Here is a 6,957-nt window from a genome sequence, read left to right as displayed (position 1 = left end):
CTTTGGTGTCATACTGAATAGGCCTCTATAAGTTCACTCCTCAGCTTCCTGCACTCCAAAGAATAAAGACCCAGCCAAACAAAGTTTTTCCAATAGCTCAAACACTCCAGTCCTGGTAACATCTTGATGAATCTCCTTCAAACTCTTTCAAACTTATTTATGTTGAACTTGTAGACCAGAACTGCTGATAATATTCCAAGTGCAGACTCATTAATGCCTTGTACTGTTATATCATGAGGTCCAAGCATCAACAATTCCTGGTAATGTTGAGCTTCTGGATATCTTGACAAAGGCCCAGAGTCCAATTTGTTAGCACGGTCAGGTTTTTACCAGACCTGGGTCCTGGAAGAGCAAGGAAACCTGAATAGGGGAATGGTCAAGTTCACAGAGCTAAAAGTCTCTACACACAGTATGGTCTTGAACCATGCAGATAACTGGGCGAGTGAGGGACAGTGGTGGATTTAGTGGTCAAGGAAGCCTTGATAAATTGAATTTCTGTCAGGTTGACTGCATGAGTTACATCCCAAATGGCAAAAAAAAGTAATGTTACACACAGCTTTTCTTTCCTGAATAAGGAGAACAAACTGTACAGTTCTCAAAAGAATTTACTGTCTAAGGATGAAATCTTTGCAAAAAAGCAAAGAAAATCCGTAATACTTACTGGATGAAGTCAGACGGGTGTCTGTAAAACTTTCCAATTTATGTTTACAACACATATTTCTGGTTGAGAATTTATTTCCGCTATTCTTGGGGAAGATATGTTGGTCTAAAAATCTGATTTTGTCCATCATTTCCCAATGTTATTTTTCTAGGATTGCATTGAAATATTTCAGAATTCAATTTCATATTTACTACAAATTGCCAAACATGAACTCAAATATCCTAAATAGTACTAGTTAATACATTACAATTTCTTATTTAAGGGGTTATGATACTTAAATACTGTTCAGTTGTGATAAAGAACCAGAAGGAAATGTAATTTGGAAATCTCCACAATTGTTTGAAAGATCATTGATTTTTTTCCCCCAACAAATATAAATGCCTTCAACTTTGCTGTGCAATGTACACTTTTGAAACATGCAACTGACATAGGACTCAAGAGGAGTTGTGAATTGTGAGGACAGAGAGATTTCCAATCTAATGGAATAGTTATAAAGATGGCAGATGGAATATAATGCGAAGAAACATACTTTATTGTGAAGAATGAAATAAAACAAATGAAATAAAAAAGGCATGATTGGAACATGGGTACAAATACAGAGATTTGGGGTTATATTACTGTATAGGAAGTTAACAGGATAGGTTGAGAAAATGGTTCAATGGGTTTGCAAGATGTTGGGCTTTATAAATAGGGCAAGGAGGCCATGTGAAAGTTTATTAGACACAAAATTTAAGATGTGTTTGGATGAGTACTTGACAAGGCATGCAATGCTGCAGTTCAATTGGGGTGTCAGGAACTCTGTTGGTAAATAAGATTTATAGAGATGGGTACCTAATGATCAGCTTCCTAGCATTTACCGGGCCAAAGGAGCTTCTCTATCTGACTCTATGTATGACTCTATGACACTGGCTTGCCACAACTGGAGCATTATCCAAATTTGGGGGACAGACATTATGAAGGGTTTGGCAAGGGTGCAGCGAAGAGGGCTTCTCAGGATAAGGGCTTTAATTAATTGGATATATTGGACAAACAGAGGTTGTTCATGTACCTGAAGTGATAGGGAGGAGCTTAGATAGAAGTATTTAAAGTCATCAAGGGTTGAGACAAAGTAGATGAGGATTAACTGCTCCCATTAGTAGACAGATCAAGGTAAAGATCTCCATGATGATGGAATGTACTTCAAATTGGTAGTACAACCTAAAGATTTAATTTTGGCTTTCACAAAGGAGCTTGGTACAAATTTAGATGGAAATCATTTTAAGAACCGAAAGGAAAAAAAAAGTGAGACAGTGCAATTAGATGGATTGCACTTGTTGAGAAATTGGATTGCCTTTCTGGACTCAATAGTTTTCTTCTGTGTTGTACATCCCAGGTGATTGTACAAAGGATCTGTATCATCGATATGAGAGTTGATCTGGATCATCAATATCAAAGTTTGAGCTCAACTGGGGTATCAGCAACACTATGTAGGAAAAGTGTTAGATAACACAAGGGAGATTGGCAATTAGCATATATTCTCTTTTAACTGGTTACAGTAAACCCTGGCAAGACAGAGACATAAGAAACTTCTCCTGATGAGCCACAGGTACAGACACTGATGAAGCTTTAGAAAATAAAGACATCATCTGATCTTAGTAGACATTTAAAGCCAACATTATTGTACGTTCTGCACTATTTAGAAGCATATAGCCTGTTGTATACAGTTTGATGGTCCATACATGCATTGGAAATTAAATGAACATATGTGAAATAAGCAATGAATGTTCACCAAGGATTTTTAAAAAAATATTCACTAGATGTACATGTCATTGGCAAGAACATTTATTGCTCTTCCTTAATTGTCCCTGAACTGGCTGTCTTGTTATCTATTTCAGAGGGCAATTAGACAATCATTATTGCTGTGTATCTGGAGCCACATAAAACTCAGACCAGGTAAAAAGCAACAAATTATCTTCTTTAAAGGATATTAGTGAACCAGATGGATTTTTACAACAATGGATTTATTTTATTAATTGAATTTTAGATTCGCCAGATGCCATAGTGAGATTTGAACTCATATCAGTGAATCATTAGTCCAGATTTCTTACTTGTCTCATGACACAACCTTAATTGTACAGTATCCTTGAAACTACATCGATTTCAATGGTGCAAGGAATCATATGGTAGGGTTGAAATATCAGACAGCCAAAGTTGCTATTAATATAAATTCTTTTCTCTACCATGACTTAAAATTTACATTATGATAATAGAAAAAGAGTTTTGAGAAATTTTAAAGTTGAAACCATCTTGCTGGTCTTCAATTATTTAACTTGGATATCATTGTATAGACTTTCTGGAGTCTATCTTGCAATTTTTGTCTGCCACTGACAGCCAGGAATATCAGTATTAATTAGGACTGGTTCCCCAAAGAAATGAATTGGAAGTAACCTTTGTGAATGGTAATACTTTTGAAAGTGCAAATTGTGCCTTATAGAGAACTTGTTCAGATCATTATTGCCTTTCTCTTTCCAACCTCAGCAGCCAATGTAAATGAAATTTAACATATACCCTGTACAATTTTACCACTATGGTGAGGTTTTAATTGCAGATAAAAGTTAAATAAAGTTTTAAAAAATTGAATATATTAAGGATGGACTTTGTTGAGAAATGCCGAAGCATGTATGTCCAATTTGCTGACAGCTCTTCATTGGTTTTTCTACTGGAGTGCAAAGTTGCATAGATTTCCAAATACACTGGGAAATCTGTTCAACGAACTTGTGGCAGGATGGACAGGATATACGAGCAACTTCTCCATTCATTTCAATGATGGGGAATGGCTGCCAGGAACCTCGGTAAATATTTGTTAACATACATTCCTCTTGAATTGTTTGAATTTATGTGAAAGTTTTTAAGTACTACTTCTTAATATTTTTAATTTTGTTTTCAAAATAGAACAAGTTTTAATAGTTTTTACATATTTCTGAGTACCATTCAACATTTTTGCATGCTTGTCCTCTTCCTTCCACTGCAATCCTCCCAATCCCTCCCCATGAGGAGGCTCATTGCTGCAGCAACATATTGACCAATAAAATTGACAGTAGACTACAACTTTCATTTATTTTATGTCCTTAATGTAGTAAAGAATCCTGAAGTGCTTCAGGGATGAATGTCTGGCCCTGAACAAGTGAAGCTGAGAGAAGTAGTTATGATAAGACCAATGGCCAGGGGACCCATAAATAAGAGAGAGATAATGTCAGGTAAAATTCCTTTCAGTGTTGGCAAAGAAACCAAAGAGTTTGTCACTGATGGCAGAGTAGAGAATACACAAAGGATGTAAATTTTAAGACCAGATCGTCCAAGCAATGACATTGAACTACTTTTTAAAAATGCACTAAATCACAAATTGTTGACCACCTCTTATTGGTGTGGACTTAGGTCATGAGAGTGAACCACAAGGGATGTTCTGAAGTTACACATAGTAAGAATAAAAATTCCTTTCCTGAAAAACATGTTTAATAATAACTATTTGTTCATGATAACCATTATTAAAACATTATTAAGACTTTGTGCGCCTGGCGATGGAAATCATCAAAGCTCACCACCCAGAGACACAGAACCCATTTTAATTTGCTAGTAGATGAAACTGTTCCTCTAATGACGCAATAGCCTTGTCCCTCCACTCTGCCTTGATCCTCCTGGAGAATGACACCTCATACATCAGGCTGCCATTCATCAACTTCAGCTTAGCATTTAATGTTATAATTTCCGAGAGGCTGATGGAGAAGATGTCCTCGCTTGGACTCAACTCCCCTTTCTATTATTGATTCTGGAATTCCTCACAGAAAGACCACAGTCTGTTCGCGTTGGGAGCAGAAAGTTGGGCACACTGGAGCACCTCAGGTCTGTATTCTCAATCTGTTCCAGTTCGCACTACTGACCCACAACTGCAACACCAATTTCATCTCCAACAGTGTCATGAAGTTTGCAGATGACACAACAGTAGTTGACCTCATCAGCAACAACAATGAGTAGACTACAGAGAAGAGGTGGAAAAACCTGAGTATCAACATGGACAAAGCAAATGAGATGATTATGGACTTCAGGAGGATGAGGAATGACAACCCTCCACTACACATTAATAACTGAAGTGGAGAGAGTAGAAAGTACCAAGTGCCTTGGAGTCCACTTAAACAAGTCACCTATTTTTGGACACAACATCTAGTTAGGAAGGCACAATAGTGAATGCACTTCTTGAGAAGACTGAGGCGGACAAGGCTATCAGTCATCATCATGTCAACTTTCTACAGGAGCTCTTGATAAAGAACATCTTGTCTGGCTGCATCACAGTGTAGTAGGTAGTTGTAAAGAATTGGATTGGAGGTCAATCCATAGGACCATAATAATGATGGAGAGGATCACTGGGGCCTCTCTCCCCCGCCCCCCCACCACATGTGATCTGCCAGGATTGTTGCTTGAAAACAATGGGCAAAATAATTGAGAGTCCCTAACACTCCACACACAGCATCTTTCAGTGACTCCAATCAGAAAAGAAAATACAGGAGTAGCAGAACCAAAACCGTCAGGCTGAGAAACAGATTGATCCCACAGGCAGTGAGACCACTGAATGACTGAATTAACTGCTTATACTATCTTCCGAGACTCTATGATTTATTTAAAAAATATTTGTTTATTTTTATATGTAGGTATATACCTTATGTGCTGCATATGTATTACTTGTCTGTATGTGTTTTATGTCTAGTTTAGTGCTTGCATACTTTTGCACCAAGGACTTGAGAATGCTGTTTTGTCGCGTTATACTTTGGATGATAATAAACTTGGGGTTTAAGTTCCAGATTTAAATTTAACTTGAATTTAAATTCTCCACTGAGCAGACTTGAAATCAAGCTCAAGTACCCAGGATAATTGTGTACATTAACACATTAACTTAACTTCTATTCTGCCCAAACCTCTCATGCAAGTTGAGTGGTCAGAGGGAGTGGGGATAGAATATAGCCAGGAGTGCCAAATCAAGCATCATATACTCAGAACTACTCCCATCTATTAAAGTAATACCATTTCCATAAGAGTATTAGATATCGCTAAATGTTGTTGCCCTGATGGTTTCGTGAGTCCAAGATTTTTATTGATGCATCCCCAATGAATGGGGCTAGCACAGAGCATTAAGGCCACTTAGCATAAAAAAATGTCTTCTTTTCATCTATTGATCTGATGAATAGACTAATATGTTATATAGTACTAGATGTTAATATCCCTTATTGCAATCCTGAGACTTGCTGCTTAGACTCTGCAGGGTAGCCGAGTGAGAGGTGGCATCTTCTGGGTTATCAAGTGGGTGCCCTCCTTCCTCAGTGTTTCGCTGATAGACCCATGACTCCACTGGAGTGTTCAGCAGTGAACCCTGGTGTCCTCAATGTAATAATTGAGCATGAGTTTTGTTTTTACCATTGCCATTTGATTTTTATCTTCAGGAAATTTTCAATACAGATGTTGGCCATTCTGTACTTTAACCTTGTTCTTTTATTTAGATCATGAATTAATTGAACCAGTGTTTAATTAATATCAGTAATACTCTAAATGCATCACTCTCAACTCAAAATGACCTCAGAATTCTGAAATCCACTTCTTTGAAGGATTCTAATTTTTTGCTTTTCTTTGGTTTCTGATTTCACTTACCAATGGCCAGCCACAGTTTTAAGATAGTGTCATCTTTTCCTGTATTCTCTCAATCAGGGAACTTTATCTTTTAAATAATTTTAATGTTTTAATTACTATGATTAAATATCCTACAAATATACAATCTCTAAGGTGGAACAAGCAAGTACATAACAATGTTTATTTTGTTGTTTTTTTTAACATTAGAGCCCTTAGGCCCTTGATGTTGTGCTTACCTATATATATTCCTACCAAAAATAACTAAAACCTTCCTACCTAATGACCATCTATTTTTCTTTCATCCATGTGCTTGTCAAAGAGTCTCTTAAATGCCTTCAATGTTTCAGCCTCGACCACCACCCCTGGCAAGACATTCCAGGCATCCACAACTCTCTGTGTAAAAAAAAACTTACACATGATGTCTCCCCTAAATGTTCCTCCTTTAACTTTGTACATATTATATATTCTCTGGTGCTTGTGATTATAGCATTTGAAAAAAAGGCACTGGCTGTCCACTTTTTGAATCCAAAGTGGATGAACTCATTCTTTACAAGATTTGCCAGGGGTTTGTTCTTTGTAGCTCCATAGTCCTATTTACTATGTGTTGTATATCTGAAGAATAATGTTTTAATTCTCCAGGCATG

The sequence above is a fragment of the Narcine bancroftii genome, chromosome 4 (assembly GCF_036971445.1).
Source record: "Narcine bancroftii isolate sNarBan1 chromosome 4, sNarBan1.hap1, whole genome shotgun sequence".
Classification (NCBI taxonomy): Eukaryota; Metazoa; Chordata; class Chondrichthyes; order Torpediniformes; family Narcinidae; genus Narcine; species Narcine bancroftii.
The sequence above is the reverse complement of the archived record's forward strand: the minus strand, read 5'-3'. Positions refer to the sequence as shown.